Source organism: Capsicum annuum, chromosome 4 (genome assembly GCF_002878395.1).
Source record: "Capsicum annuum cultivar UCD-10X-F1 chromosome 4, UCD10Xv1.1, whole genome shotgun sequence".
NCBI lineage: Eukaryota > Viridiplantae > Streptophyta > Magnoliopsida > Solanales > Solanaceae > Capsicum > Capsicum annuum.
In genome coordinates this window covers 53177491-53204367 of record NC_061114.1, presented here as the reverse complement: position 1 = coordinate 53204367, position 26877 = coordinate 53177491, and positions in this window count along the sequence as shown.

Genomic DNA, 26877 nt, shown 5'->3' with positions numbered 1-26877 from the left:
ATCCTATAGCATCAAAAACTTTGAATTAGATCTGAACACAACATACAATCCAAGATGATAAACTAGTAATTTAAACTAAGAGTACTAGTTTTTTCCATTTGATCTTTAACTTAGTGTTTTGTCTCTTCGCTTGTTTCAATTGAACATTAAACACTATAAACAAGTTATTCCACATATAATTACACATTCATATCCTTAGTAACTCATTACACACACTAGAATCTATCAAGATCAACTAGAACAACACATAGCTCAAGCCAGTAACACTAGTTTCCTCATCTAAACTCTAAGTGATTAAATTGATTCCAAACTTGTTTTAAACACACCTTAAACATTATAATCAAGTATTTTAGCACTTATATACTCAATTACAAAATATTTACACATTAATCACACAAGAAATGCTCAAAACAAGGCTAAACAAGCGGACATAATGACACTTAGGTGCATAAATCCACCTAAGATCACCAGACCACACTTAAAGCCTTGTTTGCCCTCGAACAACTCTTTACTCTAAGCATCATAATCATAGAAGACTCCACACTTCTGCAACAAGCAATACATTTAATCTAGTACTACAACGACAACATAAAATGCAAGTTTTACTCTAAGCAAGTTATACACAAGTGAAAGCTCAATAACACAACTTCAAAACATCCTAGCCTCAAGATATGAACTCACCAAGTTGGAAAACTCATGCATATTACTCAATCATAAAGATCATACAATTCACCCAACTATCATTAACATGTGCCTCACCATAAGAGAGGTACCCATAATCACTCGTATAGATGGAATTTATCACAAAATGGATATACGGATCAATTTACACTCACACTCACACTCACAAAGAATTCACAAGTTACACAAGATGAACCATAGGATAGCCCTTAGTATATTACTCCACTAATATCAGAATGTAAAGGCTCAAGATCAAATAGGTCTTTATGGTTGTAATGTAAGCTAAGGGATGGGTAGGGACTATTTTTTAAAAGAATAGTGTCTATCTTCCCTAAGCACTTTAATACATCACATGAACATTAAGATCAATCTATTAACAAACAATTTTCCCTACATCTCACTACACCTATATTTTGTTTTAACCCATCTCATTAAGCTAATTCATATACATTATAGTGGGAGTATTATTGATGCATACATTATTCAATTTTGAACAATCTTTAGTCTTTTCCTTACACAACTCCCAAGCACAACCCATATCAATTTTCAACACCAATAGCTATTTCTTAGGGAATTTACTTTCACCTTTTCCCTACTTTTAATTCAACTCCTTAACTCAATTAATTTTTAACTAAAGCACTTAGGAGCTTTGGATAAAATTAAGGTCAAACAAAGAAAGGGAATTAGGCTACATATGAAGCTACCAAAGAAAAATAAACTAAATCTCAACAAGGTTAACTAGGATTATGCACAAAGATAGATAAAAAGGATATAAAACATGGCTATCAAAGAAATGACTATATCATCTACTAAACCCACACTCTTTATTTTGCTTAGTACACACACCAGGCAAGTTCTAGACATCACATACAAGAAGGAATACATAAAACTTCACTTCACACATGGCATAGGCTCAACTCAAGTAGGATCATCATAGACTCTCAACCAAATAGTCAAATGAATTTAGAATTAAGCCAATAATGTAAAAAAAATTATAAACTAGAGCCACGAAGTCTCAAAAGTAGTAATTCACATAAACAACATGCTTTTACATACAAAACACCCATTTGCATCATGCAATCACACATAGCACCAACAAGATCATATCACTTACCAAATCACAAAAATTATAAAATTACTCCTAAAAAGAAAAAGGATACTAGGTTCAAGGGGCACCCTCGTGGAAAAGAATCAAAAAGAACAACCACGAGGTGGGTGAGGTGTGCTACTAGACTAAACCAACTTACTAAAAAATAAAAAATAAAAACAAAATCTTTTTGTAATTTTAAAATTTAACCCAAAAACAAGAAAAACAACTAAATACTATGATCCTACCGCAATCACTTCACCCGAAACAATGAGACTTTCCCTACCCCACACTTAAAATCTACTTTGTCCCCAAAGTAAACTTAAAAGAAGGTATAGAAATACTCCCGAAGACCTGTAGGCCTAGCGAGAAGCATCTTTATACATCAAAAGGGTTTCTAGACCCTACACTTAGTCTCTACTATTCTCCTTAGCTCAAGTCTCTAGTACTCAGACTTCCATCAACCTGTGACTCAAAAAACAAAAACTACATGAAGTAAAAACAAAAATAATGAAAATAAAACCCACCTTAACTTGGGGTTGCCTCCAAAACAGTGCCTGATTTAGTGTCGTGGCTTGACCCTATCATCAAAACTCAATCGAATTCCTTCATCCTCTTCCTCGTACTTGGTTGATATCTTCTAACTCTATATTGAACTCTTGAGTGTGAACTCTCAAGGTCAAGTTTAGAATTTCTAGGCTTATCAATCATTATTAACTTAGGCTAAAGTAGTGGCTTGAGCAACTTAATGATATGGTTTAAAGAGGTCTTTAGTGGTGAACTTTCTACCACCCCACACTTATCCACTTCCATCACAGTAATCATACATAAATCTTTATAGTGGTACAGTGGATTAAGTGTCTTATATACTTTTAAAACTACCACTTTGTCATCCAATCTCATTATAAGAGTGCCCTCTCTCACATCTATCAATGTCGGGGCTAAGAATGGACATCCCTAAATGATCGACACCCTGCTATCTGTATAAAAATCCATCAAAATAAAATATGTATAAGTTACAAACCAACCCTTATAAAGACATTCTCAATTATTCCTTTGAGCTTATTTAGGATCCTGTCCGTAATTGATTCATCAAAGGGCTTCGTCTCAGCTCACCTAAACCAAGAGTTTTTAACATGGACAGAGACATTAAATTTATACTTCCCCTAAATCACTCAAGGCATAGACCATTTTTTCATCACCAATATGTATTAGAAGGGTGAAACTCGCTGGGTCCTTAATCTTTTTAGGCATTTTTAAGTTACCACAAACTACACTCCTCCATTAGTGCCACCGTCTCAACATCCTACAGCTTAACTTAGTTATTCACTACGTACTTTAAGTACTTAGCATATTTGGCCATTCCCTGCAAAATATCTAGTAGAAAAAAGTTAATGTGAAGCTTTCTGGACGTGTCAAAGAAAATCTTCAACCATGTATCCTTCTATGCTTTCTGGAACTTCTGTGGGAATGATATTGGCAATATTTTCTTCTCAACAACTTTTGTTTTTTGCTACTCTGAATTTTAAGAATATTCAAGAATTTTATCTACAATCGATTGAGGAACCAACTCTACATCTACCTCCTTATTTGTCCTTAGAGGCCTACGATTCATCTCTTTACCACTCCTCAAAGTTAGTACCATTACTTGTTTTAAAGGTTCAATGTCACATAGTGAACCACTATGAGGCCTTGTATTCTGTGCCTATGCCAGCTGCCCCACTTGCTGCACTAACTGTTTCTATGTAATTTGCTGATTTTTTTATTTTAGTAGCCATCTATTCTTGGTTAGACAAAATCTTTTTTAAAGTCTATTCATTGTTACTAACCTATGTATTTTGTTGTTGCTACTGGTTATTTCCCCAAGGGTACATTAGTTTAGTCTTCTACTTTTGATTATAGGCATTACCATAATTAGGCTTTTGTGCATTACCCACAAAGTTAACAGATTCAGGATTTACACTACACGCACCTACAGAGTGGCCACTGTTGCCATAAATTTCTCACCATACTAGTGTCTTATGCATTACTTTGACCTGTGCCTGAGTTTGTTGCACACCTAACTTGCTAAATTGTGTCATCATTTGATTTTTCATAGCTAAAAGTTTGGCATCCAAAGTGGAGATGCTATCAACTTTAATCATGGTTGTAGTCATTTTCACCGAGCTCCTAGAGGTATCACCATGCCAGTCTAGATTTTCCTGGGAAATGCAGTTCAACAAGGTGTATAGTTCCTCATATGTCTGTTCCAAAGCTTGACCACCTATAACTGAATCTAGAAAAATTTTTGTGTTATGGCCAAGTGCCTCAACTAAGGTGTGAGCTAGTACTTTATTGTACTGCAAATGATGTGGATAGTCTTAAAAGAGAGCTTCAACCTCTCCTAATCATGATACAGGTTCTCATTTGGCCTTCACTTGAAGCTCAAAATCTCACTGTGAAATCTTGTAGTGTTGCCATATGGGATGAAATGGATGAGTAACTTCCGAACTAAGTCATCCTAAGTTATAACTAAACCTACTGGCTCAGCGTTCAACCACATTATTGCTTCCCCCAAAAGTGAAAAGGGGAAGAGAGTCGGCCTCACATAATGAATTGGCATTCCCATAGGGATGAATATATCACTAATCTTCGAAAGATTTTGCAAGTGGATTTGGGTATCTTCATGTGATAGCCCGGTAAACTATCCACTATTTTGCAAAAGCTACACCATATTCTTCTTCAATTCAAATCCACCTCCAAGAGCTAGTGGATCCTCAACCATAGTAGCAGAAATTTTTTGTTTCTCATAAATTTGTGGGATACGATAGATAATGACTGCTTTTCTCCTCTATTGGTGAAAGTGTTGTTCGGGCTTGGGTATGGTTCAACTAATTCCCGATCCCTTTCCAGCTTACTAGCTTGGTAACCTATTTCCTACAAATTCAAAATCCAATACCAAATGAAAAGCACTAAAGAAATCAAAAAGTAAAACTAAAACTACATAGTTGCCAAATTACAAGACCCCAACAACGATCCTAAAAACTTGTTGCATTCACGCGCACAGGCAAGTGTACGTAGCCCACCAAGTAGTAAAATGGACTTTAAACGATAGGTATCAAACCCACAGGGACTTGTGTTAAATAACTATCCAATTCTAGTTCAACCATTAAGATTAAGAAAGTGTTAAAGTAACCAAAAGAGTTTAAGAGTTACAAACTTGAAAGTAACGTAAACAATAAGGTAAAGTTAAGCTTCTTGGAAAATAATGGGAAAAACTTGAGGTTAAGGCTCTGATAACACTCATACTACATTATAGGACTTCATTAGTTAGGCTAGTTATCTTGATTAATGATTCATGGGGTTGATATTATGATTATGGTCATTCGAGCCTCGAATCACCTATCTAACTGAGACCCACAACTACATAATTGAGTGGGGATGAAAGAACTAAGTTAAAAGCATTCATATTTCATCCCTTAATTGAACCAAATAGGGCACTAAGAAATATTCCTATCCTAGATGCTTATTATAACTTCATTTAGTTAGAATATTACAATCCTATTCTAACTATCCTACGTTCTATCCTCGTGTTCCTCCTTTCGGATTCACAAGATGATTATATATGTATTATAAGGGTAATGAATCCTTAAAATACTGATAAAAGGATAAATAAACTACCAAATATGATAAACAACCAAACCAAATCAATTCATAACCATAATACTCATGTTCTTGGACTTACCCACGGAAAAGGGTTCTTAGCCTCTCATGGACATAATTGTAATCATGTTGAATGAATACACATTAAAATCCATAAAAAAAAATTAATGAAAGAAACACCCTAATTGAAGTGTTATCCAGCCTCCATTAAAGTACCAAGGTGGTCCAATGCGTGAAACATACCAACTAAATGTCCTATTTATACTAGGACCAAAGCTGCCATTTTTGACATAGGGTCATGCCACACCCTCTTGGTAGTGCCTAGGGCCCGTGGAATACCCTAATCACGTTTATATACTGTAATTCATCATATTGGATTTCCCAAAGTCTATGTCACAGCGCTAAAGCGGTGCCTAAATTGTGTGGCACGCCAATGACTCCAAAACATCCTTTTTTGGTCAAGTGTTTGTCCATGCATTCCAAGCTTTACGGTGATGTTTATACTTGATTTAAAGATTTTTTACCTTCCATATATAACAATTATCAACTCCCAAATCACCCTATATCATTAAACACCACGAATTAGAGCTCAATATAACATAAAATCCAACACGGTGAACTAGTAAGTTAAGAGTACTAGTTTTGTCCTTTTGATCTTTAACTTAGTGTTTTGTCTCGTGGCTTGTTTCAATTGAACATTATACACTATAACAAATAGTTCCACACATAAATACACAATAATACCCTTAATAACTCATTACACACTATATAATCCATCGATATATACTAGAATAACACATAGCTCAAGCAAGAAACTCTAGTTTCCTTCTCGAAACTCTAAGTGACCAAATTGATTCCAAATTTGTTTGAAACACAACCTAAACATTATAATCAAGTATTTTGACACTTAGATAGCCAATTATACAAAGATTTACTTGTTAATAACACAATAAGTTCTCAACACAATGCTAAACAAGCAGAGATAATGACACTTAGGTGCATAAATCCACCTAAGATGACACGACCTATGGGTAATCCACAAATAGGAGAAAGATTCCTAAGCTTTTCTCAGGAACCTTGTCACATTTAGTGGTAGAACATATCCTGGAAATCTGTGAAAGAGTGAAATCAAAGGTATTTTCTAGAGACCAACTCAGACTCTTAGCACAATATGAGTGAAAGATGTGAGGAACTCCTAAGAATGTGTCATTGCCTCCCAAATATTGGAAACGAACATCATCGTTCTTATTTACAGGACTATACTAGACATTTTCTCTTGTACCAATAATATCAGTAAAGCTTAGGCTCTGAAACCAATTTTTCATAACCCAATTTTTGAGTCATGATGGCACCTACTTTGTCCTGCCGATTGGTAAGCCTAACTGTAACCCGGAGTTAAACACAATGGGTTAACCTGGTGGAAAATGCCCAACATAGTCGAAAACAACAACATAACTCATAAATAATAACTATTTAAAATAGATAAAGATAGCCAACATATATACTATAACATGACTTAGCCAACTGAGGGACTGCTATTAATGACTTATGCCTAACTAACGGGGGAGCCAACATCCCTGCGTTCGCGCAGTGCTAAGTATTTCTCCCAACTAAATGCACGAGTATTATTATTCATGTAAAATAATCCGGTACTGATAAGTGCTAACTATTATAATATTCTAAATTTAATGATACAAGCATAATCAGAATGACTTGTAACCTGAAAACTGTAACATGCATAATTTTCCTAGATATTGGGCGTTCAAAACCCACCACCATAGACTAATGCAAACTAATCTTGTCAAATATTGAACAGTCCATGGTATGGGAAAATCATGAATAACACCCCATAGTTCAAAAACTAATCATGATGTAGACATTTGCATTATCAAATATATGAAAACACAATCATCATGAGGGAATACCTTTCATAGTTTAGAATCAAAAAATTGAGAGGACATTCATAAAATTCATGGTTAAATTGGAACCCCATAAAAGAGAAAAAGTTTTACACTTGAATAGTTAGAGAGTTCTTGGGACTTAATGGGTAGAAGGGACCAGCTGATGAATATCCCACATACCTAAAAAGAGCCTTGAAAATATCTTCTTGAAAATTAGACTTGCTTAAGGAACCTTATTTTTCTCTTAAGAAAGAAAAGAGTTGCCTCATTGATTTCTCTTGGGTGGAACTAATGATTATTTTGAAAACTGGGTTCCCAGTCGCTATGACTCACCCTACGACTCGTTGGGACTGACTATGAATCATAGTCTGAGTTGTAAGATAAAATCTAGGGTTTGAGGTCCCTTTATGGTATGACTATAACTTACCCCTTATGACTCATTATGACTGACTACGAGATGTAAGATGGTGTCATAGTATGAAGCTTGAATCTTAGTTCCTTTACTGGTTGGGCTATGATCCCTCCCTACAACTCGTAGTCATTGATTACGAGTTGTGAGGTCTAGTCATAGCCACTAGGCTCATAACTTAGGGACTTTCACTGAAGTGACTATGAATCACTTGTGATGACTCGTCATAAGTGGTAACAACTCGTTACCTGAGTCGTCGTTGCGACAGTGTATCTGGCCCTTAAGGGAAATTTTCCATAAATTTTTTCCACAACATCAAATTGGGACGAGACTTGAAGTATTGGAAAACTAACTTTGTGTTCTATATTTTGAGTGCTTTAGAGCTTGAAAATAAATTGGGTTATTACAAAATATCCCCCTTGGGATCGTTTGCCCTCGAATAAAACTAATAGAGCTGGAGTACTAGAAAGACTGAGATCATGTATTGAATACTTATAAGCTAAATCATGATTAAATATATAAATCTGAAAACATAATGCATGGACTAAACTGAATTCGGATGCATACTATGATATGAGTTTGGTTAGATAGCTGAGATAGAAAATGAGGGAATACATCTAATGAACTATTACCTTAAATAGAACTTGAATTCATAGAGAAGATATAGGGATACTTGGCTAGCATATCGGCTTCTGCTTCCCAGGTAGCTCCCTCCATGGACTGATTTTTTCATAGAACCTTAACCAAGGCAAATTCTTTATTCCACAACATACGAATCTGACGGTCAATGATTTAATCTAGTACTTCCTCATAGAAGTAGCTATCTTCCACACCTATACTTTTTAAAGGAACGAAAGAAGCTAGATCACCAATGCATTTCTCTAATAGAAAGACATGAAACACTGGGTGCACTAATGCTAACTCTGCAGGCAACTTTAACTCGTAGGCTACCTTTCCATAACGGCTCAACATCCTATAAGGGCCAACATAGTGGGGACAGAGCATCCCCTTTATTTCCAAATCTCTTCACCTCTTTCATGGGAGAAATTTTTAGATACAAAAAATCACCAATATCAAATTTAATCTCTGTTCTTCTTACATCTTCATAATATTTCTGGATGCTTTGGGCTGTCTTCAGCCTTTCCTGAATTTACTAAACTTTCTCCATCACCTCATATACTAAATCAGGATCTATCAAAGTAGCATTGCAAACCATAAACCAACCAATAGGAGATCTACACCTCCAACCATATAGATCTAGATACTAGAGTTATAGATGTTATTATAGGCAAACTCAATCAACGGTGGCAAGTGATCATCCTAATAACACTTAAAATTATCAACACAAGCCCTTAAGATGTCCTATAAAGTCTAGATGGTCCATTCAATTTGATCATTCTTTTGTGGGTGAAAAGTTGTATTGAGATGAACTTGGGTACCAAGACCCTTCTAAAAAGCCATCAAAAATGAGAGGTAAACTGATTACCTTTATCTAAAATAATAGTCAACAAAACTCTATGTAACTTTACCAACTCCCTAATATAGAGTCTAGCATATTCCTCAACTGAATATGAAGTATGAGTTGGTAAGAAATATAATAACTTTATCATTCTACCCACAATAACCCAATTGAATTATGCTAACGATACATACAGGGCAACCCTATAACAAAATCCATATTCACCACTTCCCACTTCTAAGTGGGGATGCTGAACTCCTGAAGGGTACCACAAAGCCTCTAATGTTTAACCTTAACCTATTGATAATTTGGACATTTAGCCACAAACTCTACAATATCCTTCTTCATACCATTCCACTAATAGACATCCCATAAGTCGTTATACATCTTAGTAGCTATTAGATGAATGGAATATTAAAACCCATATGCCTCCACTAATATTTGCTACCCCAAACCATCCACATTCGAAATGCACAACCTGCCCTGACAAAGAAATACACCATCTCCCCCTTCGAAGAAAACCTCTATCATCTAATCTTGAACTATTTCTTTCAACTTAACCAGGATAGGACCTCTATCTTGCTTTTTCTTTACCTCAGAAACTAAGAAAGATTTCAAACCATTTTGAACCCAAATACTACCTTTGGCTAAATCAACCAAGTGAATTCCCAATCTATCAGATTAATAAACTTCATAGACTAACTCTTTATTATCCTCCTCAATATAGGCGACACTTCACATAGACAACCTGCTAAAGGAATTAGCGATAACATTGTCCTTAACCAAGTGATACAACATAATCATATCATAGCCTTTCAGCAACTTAAGACACATTCTCTAACAATGATTTAGGTCTTTCTGCATGAACACATACTGTAAACTCTTATGGACAATAAACACATCAACATGAATCCCATAAATATAATGCCTCTAAATCTTTAAGGCAACAACAAATGCTGCCAAGTCGAGATCATAAGTGGGGTGGTTTTTCTCATGGGGTTTTAGTTGTCTAGATGAATAGGCTATAAACACACCTCACTACATCAACACACAACCAAGACCAACTTTGAAAACATCACAATAAACTACAAACCCATCTAAACCCTTCGATAGGGTAGATACCACAATAAAAATAAGTCAAATCTTCAACTCCTGAAAACTCCTCTCTCAAGAATCTGACCACTGAAATTTGACTTTCTTCTAAGTCTGGGCATGGGAGAAGCAATATAAATAAAATCCCTCAAAAAATCATCTATAATAACTAGCTAAGCCTAAGAAACTCCTGATATCTGATGGAGAGATAGGTCTAGGCCAATTTCTTACTTCTTTGGTCTTTCTAGGATTAACTCTAATGCCATGGCCAAAATTGATATAAGGAAAGCTACTAATTTCCACCAGAATTCATACTAGTTGAACTTGGAAAATAACTGGTGATATTTAAGGGTCTACAAAATAATTCTCAAATGGTCGACATGATCACCTTTAGTATGGGAATAAACAAGGATGTCAGCTATGAAGACTATAATGAACATATGCAAGTACTACTTGAACACCCTATTCATCAAGTCCACGAAATCTATAGAGGTATTTTTTAGTCCAAAATACATAACTGCATATTTGAAGTGACTGGGTTCTGAAGGTTGTCTTGGAAATGTCACATTCTCTGACTCTTAGCATATAATAGCCGAATCTGAGGTCTATCTAAGAGAAATAATTTGAACCCTAAAGTTGGTCAATCAAGTCAATAATTTTGGGAAAGGATACTTATTCTTGATTGTGAGTTTGTTCCACCGACGATAGTCGATACACATTCTGAGAGAATCATCTTTCTTGTGTACGAACAGAACTAACGCGCCCCATAGAGAAACACCAGGTTCGATGAAGCTCTTATCTAATAGATATTTTTATTGTTTTTTAAACTCCTTAAGCTCCTCTAGAGTCATTCTATATGGTGGAATTGAAATAGGATAAGCGTCTGGAATGAGATCTATTCCAAAATAGATTTCCCTCTCGGATGCAACTCCAGGAAGATCTTCATGAAAAAACTTTTTGAACTCATTTACCATAGGAACTAACTAGAGACCTAGAGTTCTAAAACTTGAATCCTTGACTCAAACAAGGTGATAAATAAAAACCTTAGAGATTATCTTTCTTTTCTTAAGGTAAGAGAAAAATTGACCTATAGGTACTGAGGTACTAACCCTCCATTTTATGACTGGCTCATTAGGAAATCAAAATTGGACAATTCTATTACTACAATCAACAAAGGCATCGCAGCAGTAGTAACAATCTATGCCAAAAATGACATCAAAGTCGATCATCTCTAATTCTACAAGGTCTACTGAGGTAACTTTATGGGACATTGTGACTGGGTAATTTTTGTATACTCGTTTGGCAATAATAGAACTACCCACTGGAGTAGCCACTAAGAAGGGCTCTTCTTTGATTTTAGGACTCACACCAAAGTTTACTACTATATAAAGAGTCATAAATAAAAATGAAGCTTTGGGGTCTAACAATATGTCTAATAATAGATAAACATAAAGGTGGAGGACTTCTAACATACTAGTAACAACTTCAGGAGAACATTCCTGATCCTTCTGAGTCTAGAGGGAATAGAGTAGGTTCTGGTGCTACCCATTGTTGACATAGGAGGTAGCACCCTACTGACTAGGGTGACCTACCGGTGCTTCTGAAGAATATGACTAGACCTGCTGACGATCATTCCTACCCTTCCATATACTCACTGGGCAATCCCTTATTATGTGGCTTGTCTTACAATACACAAAATAAGTATTATTATCAGTCATACACTTACCCTGATGGGCCTTACCATACCTCTTGCAGACTAGATTGGTGCGGCCATGGTTCACCCTACCCTGAGACTTAGGGTCAGGTGGTATATCATGAGTATCTAGCAGGAACTTCGGCACTGGAGCACTGGCAAAAGATAAAGCTGGAGTTGAAAGTTTCTGGCAAACTAAGAACAATTTCCACCATTAAACCTTTGTAGTGAGAAGTTTAATCTACTGATTCAGTCCCTTGTATTTTTCCTTACCTTTTTTTTAGATTCTCCTCCTCAATCTGCTGAGCATGAACCATCAACCTGGAAATGTCCATTTTCTTAATCAACATCACAATCCTACACTCCTTAACCATGTCCTCTAAAACTTTAGACACAAACTTTCTCATTCTGGCTCTAGAATCAACCACCATGGTCAGAGCATACCTCACCAACTGAGTAAACTTGAGTGAGTAATCATTCACACTCATGCTGCCCTGCTTAAGATTAATAAACTGTTGTACATTGGCTTTCCTTTACTCAAGTGGAAAAAACCTATCTAGAAAAGTTATAGAAAATTCATCCCACTCTACAGGACCTATATCGACACCTCTATCCTCTTCCACTACTTAACCCAGGTGTGAGCCACCCCTTATAACTAGTAAGCAGCTAAGTCAGCACATTCACTAAAAGTGACACCCATGATACCAGTTACTTTATACAAACAATTAAGAAAATCTTATGTATCCTCCTCAGACTTCATCGAGAGAACACTGGAGGATTCATCTATGTAAAGTCTCAGATCCTAGCTACTATAGTATTCACTACTAGGTTGGCTGGGGCAACAACTTGCTTGCTATTTTAGGTAGTCATAGATTAGGATAGTACTGTGAAGGCATCCCTAAATTTGACATAAGAGACGTACTCACTCAAGGGGTTCTCAAGGACAGATGCTGCAGGTTGGTCCTCATATCTCCTTCCGTTAGCCCTTTTGGGAGGCATTTTCTATAAACTGAAAAGAATGAGTTAGACAGAGAAGTTTAATAGAGCTTGTGATCCATTGCATGACATGAATACTGAAAAAGGAAAATATTTCTAAAATATCTCATAGCCTCTCACCCATAAGTATGGCGCTCTTTACACAATGAACAAGACTCAACATAACATAAATTTCATAAATCCTAGGACACATTAAACCTTGTGCTCTGATACCAAGTTTTTCACAACCCAACACTACCTTCTAGTCATAACATGGTGCTTAAGGCCATAAGTGACCCCAAGTTAACCGATAAACTAGCATAAGCTATAAATACTAAGAGGAAGATAGTAAAATACTATGTGCAAGTCATTTAACAAAATATCTGAATATTCAAATCCATAACACAAAGGGTCTGAAATGCATTACTGAAAACATAACTAACTGTCAAACTATTTGAAAGCCCCTAAACATGATAAGTTATTGGGAAAGGTCCCCAACTAACTCTGACTACTTAAATATCATGAACTGAAATAATGGAATACGTGATAAATAATATAAATAGTCCTTCATGAATGAGGACTCACCAATGCCATAGCTGAGTAATACTAGAATGGACTACGTGTGATCTTGGAACAGACCGTCCTAACCTATGATATAAGACAACATAGTGAAAAGAGTATATATTGTTAGTACTTTGAATGTACTGGTATGTGAGATAATTACTAGATGATATGTATATATATTATGGTACTAAACAAGTAAATCAAATACAAGACCAAGTAAAACATGTGCTGAAATAATTTGTAAAACTGAATAACTAAAAGACTAACTCTTGGTCATGCAAGCCTAAACTGGTATAATTTAAATACTAAACTGAGATAGTGGGATTTAACTACAACTGACATAACTCATTCTGAGCAAAATTAGGGTCCAACTAGTGACCCCAGTTAAATGAGTGTTAGTACCTTGTTAAGGGTACCAACACTGGCTGGCATAGATACACTAATCTGATATCCTGAAGGCCAAAGGTATCATGCCTCTACTAATAGGGTAACCCTCAAAATCTATGATGGCTTTATAGGTCTTAAACTAGGGACTGCTATTAATGACTCATGCCTAACTAAAAGGGGAGCCATCATCCCTGCGTTCACTCGATGCTAAGTATTTCTCCCAACTGAATGACACTGGTAGTATTAATAATTTAACATGATCTAGTACTGATAAGAGATCATTATGATAATATTCTAAATTAAATGATACAAGCATTATCTGAATGACTTTTAACCAAAAAACTATAACCTATATGATTTTCCTATATATCATGTGTTTATAACTCGATCGTATAGACTAATGCAAACTGATCTTGGCAAATATTAACAAAACATGGTATCGTAAATCCATGAATAACACCCCATATTTTAAAAACTAATCACGATGTAGATATTTACATTATCAAACATATGGAAACACAATCATCGTGAGGGAATATCTTTTCATGGTTTAGAAAAAATATAATTGAGAGGAGATTCATAAAATTTATGGTTAACTTGGAACCCCATAGAAGATAAAAAGTTTTACATTTGAACATTTAGAGAGTTCTTGGGACTCAACGGGTGGAAGGGACCTACTGATGAATATCCCACGTACCTTTATCTTATTTCCATCTTTTGAAGCACATTATATGTATTACTCTTGAGATTACAAGATACTATTGGGCATCTGAGAATTTGAATCATTATTCACACTGAAGATCAAGAACAATTGTGGGAACTTTTTTAAGTAATTCTTTGAATTAATTTATGAACAAAACAATGTTTTTTCTTCTTCTTTTAAGATGTGTGGCTAAAGCCCCATACTAGGATTATGGGAGCCTTGATATGATTTGTTAATTGGGGTTGTGAGGATGCTTAATTTCATTAACTAACTGAGATTTCTTAAACTCCTCTTCACAATCATGACCTTTCTTAGTTGCAAACTCAAAATGTGAGCCCAAGAACATCACTTGTTTGAGTAGAAAAGTGTATATTGGGAAAAGAGTAGGTTTACAAGGAATTCAAAGGCTTTAACCTTTGGTTTAAGAGTTGACGCCTTAACAGGATCAACCCACTTGAGAAACCAATTGAATAAGTCAATGCATTCTTTTTGTTTGAAAGAATTAAAGAGTAATAATCCATTTAGGTCGAGAAACGAATGGGTGAACTTTAGAATTCAATAATTCTTGCAATTGAAATTGTAAATTGGAAATTTAGGTCAACTCATAACCTTGAATACTTGAACAGCTTCGTGAACATAATCCTAGTTTGTCTAATCTCATTGAATTAAAACCTGCAATAACACTCATTAGTTGGAACAATACTTATTAACAAATCAAAACCCCCTTTTACTCCAGAACCTTCGATCAATCATCCATTAATAATCATCAGACTTAATTAGCACAGTATTCCCTGTGGGATTCGACCACAAACTAGTTGGGTTCTATATTTGATGATGACCTCTTATGCTTTCTAACAAGAGTTGTAATTTTGCTGTATCAAATGTTGGCATCATTATGGGGTTACGATTACCAATTAAGTTTATGAGTGTTAATTGACATTTGGTCAAGTTCCTAATTTTACTTTTATTTGTTGTTTTTCTTCGTTATAGGATATTTATTTTGCATGACAATAAAGTTCAGCAATGATTGTTAGCAAGAAGTAGATAGACTAGCCGTCTTAGCTAGAGCTTAGTTAAACCAACAAAATGATGGTCAGCCTGCTCGTGTTCCTAACCCAGCTGAGGATGACTTGGGAGATGATAATCTGATTGACTCTGTAAATAGGAGGCATGCTGAGAATGTAGCTGCACCAGTGAATAGAAATAGGGAAGCTAGAGAAAGAGCAAACTGCCATCCTGATGTGCAGTTTGCAGCTGATGAGGAAGATGACACAGATTTAGATGATGTCGATGTAATAGAATCAATTATTCCACCACCATTAGCACCAGGAGTGAATTTTAACATCACAAGCACTGTGATACAATTGCTCAACCTCAAAGGGTTGTTTAGTGGATTTCCAGGGGATGATCTAAATATGTACTTGGTGAACTTCTTCAACATCTGTAAAGTTTTTAACAGCACTGGAGTTGAAAAGAATGTAATTTGGTTGTGGTAATTCTCGTTGTCTCAGTCTGGAGAGGCAACAATATGGCTGAATGAATTAGCTCCTGATTCTATAACAAAATGGAGGCAGTTGAAAGGAACTTTCTTAGAAATGTTCTTTCTGCCTTCCAGGATGTTATAGTTGAGGGATGAGATTAGCAACTTTAGGCAGTTATCAAATGAGGAACTCCATGAGACTTTGATGAGATTCAATAAGAAGTTGACACAGTTCCCTAACCATAAGATGACTAATGAGCATTTGATAGAGACATTCTAGAGAGCTTTAAACTCCATCACTAAACAAACCGTAGACAATGCTGCAGGGGGAGCATTCATGGAGCTTACTTTTACTGAAGCTATAGATATGTTAGAGTGATTGACTAAGACTAGTAGGTCTTGGCATACCAGGGATTCTGTGGTAGCAATCTCTACTATGTCTAGTAGTATTTCTGCCAACAGTAATGAAAAGGAGGAAGAGTACGACCAATATATGGTGCACATAAAGACCCAGATGGTTCTTCTCACAAAGAATTTTCTATCTGGGAAGACTAAAAAGGTGAAAAATATTGGGTCACAAGGTAGAGCTGATTCTTATTCTAAGGAGGAAGCTAATTATCTGAACATCCAGGAAGGGTTTTGAGGCAATAACCAAGGGAATCAAGGTTTGACTTATTATGATAAATCTAGTTACACAGATCGCGACCAAGGGAGCTAGAAAAATAAGAACGATAGGAGTGGATTGTATGTGCCTCCTGGAAATCATAATAGTGTTGCTACTAGTTTGGGTAAGATGTCTTTGGAGGAAATGATAGAGAATTTATTGAAAGAGGTAGAGTTGACTAATGTTGGTGTGACAATAATGAAGGGTGACTTATCCTCTATGAGTCAATTGGTTGATTCACATTTAACTTCAATCAAATAGATGAAGCATCAGATGAACCAACTTTCAGTGGCACTTAATCAGAGAAAAAGTGGTACTTTTCTGAGTGACACTATACAAAACCCTTGGAATAATGGGTCTTATATGGCAATTATTACCCGCAGTAGTAAAATATTACCAGGCCCTTCTATGGGCAAGCCTGTGATTAATGATATGGTAGAGTTAGATGAGAAAGTGAAAGAAGACCATCCAGTAGAATCTGAGAAGCTGGATATTGATGATACTCCATCTAACGATCAGAAGTTTAATGAGTTAGAAAAAGATAAAGAAAAAGAGGGAGAATCAATGGTTAAAGCAATTCCAAAACCACTTTCTCTATTTCCTCATTGATTAAAGAAAATGGTGGATGACATGAAATTTAGTAAATTCATGGCAATGCTGAAACAGTTAACGTGAATGTGCCCTTGATGGAGGCACTGGAAAAAATATCTGGCTACACTAAATTTATGGAGGATCTTTTCATAAATAAGAGGACGGTGATCTATGAACTGGTGGAAAATCTTCACCATTGTAGTGCTATTTCTACAAGATTCTTGGTGCAAAAGAAAGAGGATCCTGGAGCATTTACCATCCTTTGTACTAATTGAATGGCGGATTTTTTAAAGTCCCTGTGTGATCTTAGGGCGTGTATTAATATGATGCCACTATCACTTTATAAGAAGTTGGGTTTGAGAGATCCCATGCCTACTAATATAAGACTTATGATGGCAGACAGATCAGTGAAGCGGCCAGTGGGTGTGTTACATGATATGCTCGTGAAGGTGGCCAGTTTAATTTTTCCTGCTAATTTTTTATCCTTGATTGCGAGGTGGACTTAGAGGTGCCCATAATCTTGGGTAGATGTTTTCTCACAACTAGGAGTGTGTTGATTGACTTACAGGTAAATGAGCTGTGGTTTAGGCTTAATGATGAGGTTGTCTGATTTAATGTTTGCTAGTCAATGAATCAACATAAAGAAATGAGTGTATTCTCTATTGTTGACATTTATTATGAAGTGAGCGAGAAGTGCCAATCAAGGAGAAATTTGTTATTGAAACATTAGTTGTGGTCTTAATGAACTTTAAAAGCAAAGGTATTGAAGAATATGAGGAGATAGTAGGTGCTCTGATGGGAATGGGATCATATTCATATGCTTCCAAGAAGATGGATTTAGACCTCAAAAATCACCCAACATCACCGGCTAAGCCATCTATTAAAGATCCACGGTGTTGGAGTTAAAAGAGTTGTCGGGCCATCTACGGTATATGTTTCTAGGCAGTGGAAACACTTTACTTGTGATTATCATAGCAGATTTAGGTGAGTAGCAGGTTGAAGCCATTATCTCGATGCTTAGAAGATTCAAAAGGATCATAGGATGGACTATTGCCAATATTATTGGTATTCCTCAAGGTATATGCACTCACAAAATTCAGCTTGAGGAAGATTGCTCACCAACTATTGAGCATCAGCGTAGATTGAACCCATCGAAGCAAGAAATGGTTAAAAAGGAGAACATTAAATGGCTTGACACAGGGGTAGTTTACCCCATCTCTGACAATAAGTAAATGAGTCTTGTGTAATAGGTTCCTAAGAAAGAGGGCATAACTGTGGTCGCTAACGAGAAGAACGAGTTAATTCCACTTATTCCAGTCATTAGGTGGAGAGTTTGTATGGATTATCGAAAGTTAAACTCATGGACTCTAAAGGATCATTTCCCAATGCCCTTCAATGATCAAATTCTTGATCGCCTGGCAGGATGGGGTTGGTACTTCTTTTTAGACGGGCATTCGGGATACAACCAGATTTCAATTGCTCCTGAAGACCAAGAAAAGCCAACATTCACGTGCCCGAATAGCAAATTTTTATTCAAACTGATGTCTTCCAGCATATGTAATGCACCTGCCACATACCAACGGTGCATGATGTCTATTTTCTCTGACATGGTGGAGGACACCATGGAGGTGTTCATGGATGATTTTTCTATAGTGGGTGACTCGTTTAAGCTATGTCTGATAAATTTGAGAAGAGTGCTATAGAGATGCAAGGAATTCAATCTCGTGCTTAACTGGGAGAAATACCACATCATGGTGAAGGAAGGCATTGTGTTTGGATATCGAATTTCAGCCAAGGGGATTGAAGTTGACCGAGCAAAAGTAGAGGTGATAGAGAAATTACCCCCTCTTATATCTATGAAGGGAGTTCGCAATTTCTTAGGGCATACTAGATTCTACCGCCGGTTTATTAAGGACTTCTCCAAAATTACAAATCCACTGTGCAAGTTGTTGGATAAGGAGTCTAAGTTTGTATTTGATGACAGGAAGGCATTTGAATGCCTTACAAAAAAACTGGTGGTTGCCCCAGTTATTGTTGCTCCAGACTGGTCTAAGCCTTTTGAAATCATGTGTGATGCAAGTGGAGTAGCACTTGGCATTGTGCATGGCCAGAAGAAAGAAAAATTGCTCCACCCTATTTACTATTTGAGTAAGGCATTGAATGGGGCGCAGAAGAATTAAACTGTTACTAAAAAGAAACTTCTCTGGGTTGTCTATGCTTTTGAGAAATTCTGTGCTTTTTTGTTGGGAACCAAGGTGGTGGTTCATACAGACCATATTGCCTTGAGATATTTGATGGCAAAGCAGGATGCTAAAGCAAGGTTAATCAGATGGGTGGTGCTTCGTCAAGATTTTGACTCTGAGGTCAAAGAAAAGAAAGGATGTAAAAATTGAACTTGAAGGAGATCAGGAAATTACTGATAAATGCAAAATTGATGATGCATTCCCCGATAAGCATATCCTTGCTACTGTTCTTGAAAAATACCTTGGTACGTGGAATTTCCCAACTATGTGGTAAGCAATCTTATTCCTAAAAATTTTTTCTTTCATCAAAAAAGAAAATTCCCCCATGATTCCAAAAGTTATTTCTGGGACGAGTCATATCTATTCAGGTGGTGTGCTGATATTATTATCAAAAGATGAGTCCCAAAAGTTGATATGTTGAACATTTTGGAAGCTTGCCATGCTTCACCAGTCGGGGGTCACCATGTAGGTGATCGTACCGCAAGGAAAGTGCTACAAAGCGGCTATTATTGGACAACCTTGTTCAAGGATGCATACGAATTTGTGAAGAGATGTGACCAATGCCAGAGGCAAGGCTCAATTTTGAAGCACCATAAGATGCCCATGACAAAAGTGCTAAAGGTTGAATTATTCGACGTCTGGGGCATTGATTTCATGGGACCCTTCATTAGTTCCTGTGGGTTGAAATATATCTTGGTTGTTGTAGATTATGTATCCAAATGGGTAGAATCTGTGGCTTTGGTTAACAACAAAGGTAAGAGAGTGGTTGCTTTTTTCAATAAGAATATCTTCTCTCGCTTTAGAGTACAACATACTTCCATAAGCGATGAAGGATCCCATTTTAACTACAAAGTGTTTCGAGATACCTTGGCAAAATATGGGGTAAAAAAAAATAAATTTTCAACTCCATACCACCCACGGACCAGTGGGGAGGTTGAGATTAGAATCAGGAGATAAAGGCCATCCTAGCCAAAATGGTGAATCCAAGTAGGCAAGATTGGACTCAAAAACTCAATGACACCTTGTGGGTGTATCGGACTGCTTTCAAGACCCCCATTGGGATGTCACCATACTAGATAGTCTATGGAAAATCATGTGATTTGCCAATAGAGTTAGAACACAAGGCATTATGGGAACTTAAAAGGTTAAATCTGAATTTAATAGAGGCAGCGGAGCAAAGACTGGGGCAGCTGAATGAGATGGATGAATTTCATCTTGGGGCTTATGAAAGAGCAGATCTATACAAGGAAAGAATAAGGAAATATCACGATTAGAGGATTGAAAAGAGGGATTTTCAGAAAGGCGATTGGGTATTACTCTTCAACTCCAGACTGAAGCTCTTTCCAAGTAAACTTAGGTCTAAGTAGTCGAGCCCATTTAAAGTTGCACATGTCTACAAATATGGACTAGTCGAACTTATAAATGAAGATGGAAGTGTTTTCAAAGTCAACGGGCAATGAGTATAGCTATATATCAGTCCAATGGACTCGGTTAAATGCTTAAATACAGTTTATCTAGACAAAGCCTGAGTAATCGAGATAACTGAGTCGTGCTGCGATAATAAATTAGGCGCTAGTGGGAGGCAACCCACAATATGTTATTTTAAGTGTAGTTAGAGTTATTTATTTCTTTTAGTGCAATTTCATATGTTTGTGAAGTGTTCAGGGATAAAAGTGCAGGGAAATAGGATATATTCAAATTGAGGGAGGTTAACGAGAGTTTTGATGGACCATCAAGGTCCTGACGGACCGTCACTGATACCTTTAAAGCAATCACAAAATAATTGCCATTCTGGATAAGGCTTGATGGCTAGTTGATGGACCGTCACAGGCCTGACAGACCGTCAGAAACATCGTCAACATGGAGCTAAAAAATTCAGGTTCTAGATAAGAGATGACGGACACTATGATGGATCTTCAACCATCTGACGGACCATCACACCCACTGTCGTAGCAAGGCAAAATAAACCTTGTTCTGGTAAGGATTGACGGTATAACCAACGGACTTTTAGACACCTGACAGACCATCAGGCTGCCCGTCAATCAAACCCTAGCTTATAAAAGAGTTGGTCGGGTCTCTAAAAAGCTATTTAATTATTTTGATCTGACCCAAATACTATTTAATGGATAGTGGGAGTCAGTTACTCACATGTTCCTAACTCTTTAACTCCCATAACCATTTGCCTCCCTGTACATTCATTGTAGGATTCAAATTCATCCCCTCTTAAGACTCTTCTCCTCTTCTCTTCTCCTATTTAAACCATCTCTCTTCTTATTAATCTCATCAAAAGCAAAGTTAAATCACTCACTGAGAAATTAATTAGTATAGTTTGTTCTAAATTTTGCAAGTCGGAGCATTAAGGAATACTTCAAGAAAGGTATGACCAAAACACGACTTTTCTTTTCAGAACAAAGAACATGCATAATGTGAGTGTCATAATGGATGAAAGAAATCTTTATTTTCTTATTGTTGATTTTGTTTTTCTAATTGATCTCTGATAAATAGTGCACTGGGTGAATTAATACAGTAATTGTATGCTTAATGATTGAATGCCTACTAGATATTCATAAAATTGCCAAAGTAAAACCTGATAATGAAAAGTCAAAGTGATGGTGAACTTGATAAACCATTGGACACCCGACGGACTGTTACTTTGACTGTCAAAAAGTTTCTAAAGAAATTGGCTACTGGTTTAGTCACGATGGACAACCTGACGGACCATCATAGTGACCGTCACAAGGCTATGTGATAAATGCTTCACTAGCTAAGACTTGACGATCAGGGTGATGTACCGTTACACCCCTGACAGACCGTCAACCCACCCATCAAGTCAAGTTTTTTTATAAATTTATTTTTATTCTAATCTAACTTTTTCTTGATTCCTTGTTCAGGAAAATGGCATGCAAATTACCCATAAGCAAAGGCGGTAGTAGGACTCAACATGGAAGGGGTAGAACTTAGATGGCATTAAGTGAGGAGGCTCCGACTTTCAAAACTCAACTAAAGGACAGGATGAATCAGGTACTCTCCCAGTCTGAAGAGAAGAGTGAGAGTAGCAGCAGTAGCACAAGTCCAAGCCCCAACGAGGAAGGGGTTAACACATCAAGCCTCGACCAAGTTGAGACATAAGAAGTTGAGAATGCTAATGTTGTTAAAATCAAAGACCCTCAAACATGGAAAGAAATTAGGTGGTAGATTGAAGGAACACGGGATAAATATCTTGATAAGCTTGAACCAACAGCAACCAAGCTAATAAAGAGGATAATCTTTGAAGAGTGACGACCGAGGTTCATGAGTACCCAGAGCTAGAGCAGCGATTACATGAATGTGAGTTAACTTGGATTAGCAAGCCTCTCGGGGAATACCAACCAAATCTTATGCGGGAGTTTTTCGCCAATTATTAGGCACTGGAATAGAAAGACTGTCCTAAGGGCTCAAAAATAACAGACTTACCCAACAGACAACTAGTTTTGGTAAGAGGGGTCACCATTCATATATATGCCCGCACGCTGAACAGGATGCTATTTGGGCCTGTCTATGAAGGTTCGACTACTATACCAGATCTTGAACATTTTCTAACTACGGCCTCCACCCAAAGGCCTTGGTTATCTAGGCTCCTCACTGACGATGGTAACCTATCATGGGCACTTAATCCTAAAGAGTGTATTGCTAAGTTGTCCCTCAGTTTCCAAGATAAGTTTTAGTGGGCTATTGTTAGACTGCAGTTGATGCCAACAGAGGGAGATGCTAACTTTGACAGTCATAGGGCAGTGTTGGTGGCTAGTCTGGTTGCCAGGTTAAAGATTAATTTTGGCCAAATTATTACTGATGAGTTATTCGTTCAGGCACATAAAGTGGCAAGTGCTTTATCATTTTCGTGTTTGATCATGAAATTATGCAAATCATGAAATTATGCAAATAGGCCAATGTGACTTTGATTCGAGGGGTTGACAATGAGATTCGAGCAACTAACAGGCAGTATATTATAAAAATGAAGGATTATTCCAAATATGAAATGCGAGTCAACAAGCCTCCTACTTGTTAGACGTAGTCAACCCCATCCCCTGGGACTTCTGAGATCCCTACAGGTATGCCATTACCTATTACTACATATGTGCTGCGTAATTATATGCCGCCTAGTACTTCTGCAGGGTCTATATTTATCCAACCAATGGGTGGGACTTCAGACACTACATCTGTCCTACCTCAATATTCTGAGTACAGGCTGACATAGAAGAATTTTGCCAAATCTATCAGAGCACAGAAAAAGTTTCAGAAATAGTTGATCACATGGATAAAATAGTTTAACCCATTTTTTTATCACATCATTGATGAAGCCTTAAAGTCATATCGGCATATTCAGATCAGAATGGATGAAATGGACGAGCGTATAAAAAATAGTTTGACGAGCTATCACTGCCAGATTTTGCAAAATTGTGGAAGAATTTAGGAAGGCGTAAAGGGACATTGCTGAACTAAAAAGGAAGCCATCATAACCTACTTTTGACCCCGCACTGATAATCAGTGATGAAGATGAGGGCCTTATTGATCTTATAGGAAGGCTGCTGAAAGATAAAGGCAAGCAAGTTGATGAAATTACTATTAAGAAAGCTTCAAGGAGAAGGAGGCGAGAGGATATGACACCAGAAGAAAGGGAAGCCAGAGATTTGAAAAATGCTATGAAGAGGTCAAAGAGAGATAAAAAAAAAAGGGGCAGAAAAAGCTAGCAGATGAAGCAGCAGGAGTATCTACTAGTTCAGCCCCAGCTAGAGAGCCAATTCTAGGCCTAGTTTGTTTTGAGATACCTCTGATCCAAGAGAAAACTTATTTTAGCACCCCTACCACAATAGGGGTCAACGTTGTTGCACCTAAAGCCAAAGAAGCCAGACCACTTTTGACTGACTCATCAGCCTAAGAGGCTTTACAAGTATTCCACTTCTTTCTAATTTATTTTAATGCATTTGAGGACAAAGCATTCATTTTTAGTGGGGGTGGTTATACTTGTACTTGTTGTGTTTCGGTCACAATAGGGGGTTTTGTTGCCTGTGTATTTTTCCTCTCGTGCGCTATCTAGAAGAACCGGCATTTTAGGTTGCATATTTGTTTTTTTCTTTTATTGTCATGATGTACATATTATTCAAGTGATTATATTTATGTATTGTCTTTTATTTTAGCACCCTTTTGTATGTATGGGTGATAAATGAATATTCCAAAGTACTTTGAACATGTTTGCATGACTATGAGGGCAATTGAGTTATACTTAGTTTTGCTGATTTCTGTAGGAAATTGTATCTGTGATTATGTATGTGTTAAATTATAAATAATGCTAGTTATAGATCCTAATGTGTTGAGAACACATGAGTGAGATGATAGATAAGTGGTTGTATGAAATCTAGTTCAACAGTTGAATTCCCATCGTTGTGTTTATCTACGCATGCGATTTAGTGTTGAGTTGCTTGAGGACAAGAAATTGTCATAAGTTGAAGGCGTTGATGTTTTGGCTTTTGAATAAATATTTTACATCTTTTATAAGGGATAATTGTGTGTTTTCAACCAATTATTGTTGTATTTAATGCTGGATTTTAGTGTTTTCAGGTCAAGAACATATCTAAAGGGATAACTTGGAAAAATATAAGAAACGGGAACAAAAGAGAGAATGACGACAAAACTGATGAGTCGTCAACCATGTGACGGATCGTTAGAGTGTTCGTCAAATCTTAACAGAATGGGAAAATGTATAACCCAAGTGACAATCTAAGTGAAGAGGATGTCAGGCTGAGACAGGAAGTGGTTCTATAAGTGATCAAGCGACGGTCTAAGTGACGGACTGTCAGACCAGTAATGGCCCACCAACTTGGCTATCACCCCCTTAAACAAAATAAAGCAGCTTGGGACCTTCAGCGACGGGCCGTCAACTTGGCTGTCAATTGTGACGCGGCAATGCTGAGTATATATTTCAAATCCCCAGTACCTAGGAACATATAAATACCCAATCTAGGTTCAAATTACGTATCTTTTATCTTTTTTCCATCTTTTGAAACACATTGTACGTATTACTCTCTGAGATTACAAGCTACTATTGTGGATCTGAGGATTTGAATCATTATTCTCACTAAAGATCAAGAACAATTGTGGGAACTTTTGTAAGTAATTCTTTGAATTAATTTATGAACAAAATAATGTTTTCTTCTTCTTCTTTTGAGATGTGTCGCTAAAGCACCATAACTACGATTATTGGATCCTTGATGTAATTTGCTGATTGGGGTTGTGGGGATGCTTAATTTCCTTAACTAATTGAGATTGCATAAACTCCTCTTCACAATTGTGACCTTTCATGGTTGCAAACTCGAAGAGTGAGCCCAACAACATCACTTGTTTGAGTAGAAAAGTGTATGTTGAAAAAAGAGAAGCTTTACAAAGAATTCAAAGGCTTTAACCATTGGGTTAAGATTTGATGCCTTAATAGGATCAACCCACTTGAGAAACCAATTGAATAAGTCAGTGCATTCTTTGAGTTTGAAAGAATTAAAGAGTAATAATCCATTTGCATTGAGAAATAAATGGGCAAACTTTAGAATTCAATAATTCTTGCAATTGAAATTGGAAATTGGAAATTTAGGTCAACTCACAACCTTGACTGCTTGAACATCTTGGTGAACATAATCCTAGTTTGTCTAATCTCATTGATTTAAAACCTGTAATAACACTCATTAGTTGGAATAATACTTATTAACAAATCAAAACCCCCCTTTACTCCAAAACCTTTGATCAATCATCCATTAATAATCATAAGCCTTAATTAGCACAGTATTCCCTGTGGGATTCGATCCCAACTTTGTTGGGTTCTATATTTGACGACAACCGCTTACACTTTCTAACGAGAGTTGTAATTTGGGTGTATCAAGAAACAGGTTTTAGATCCCATACTTATGCAAATTACGGATGATGTGGGTTAGTAAAAGGTTATGGCATTCAATATTGGAGGAGATTGCATGATGATGTATCAAGTAAGATTGTGTGTTCCTAATGTTGATGGACTGCAGAAAAAGATTTTAACTGAGGCTTATGGGTTCATATATACAGTTTATTCGGGTTCAACCAGATATATAATTCTACTAATAGAATAATATGAAGAGAGATATAGCAAATTACATAGCTAGGTGTATGGTTTGTTAACAAGGCAAAGTTGAATATTTATGTCCTTGTGGCATATCCCACGAGATGGAGTTTCCCATGTTGAAATGGGAAACAATTAATATGGAATTTGTGGTGGATCTTTTGTGGTCTAACAATTAATTGATTCTAT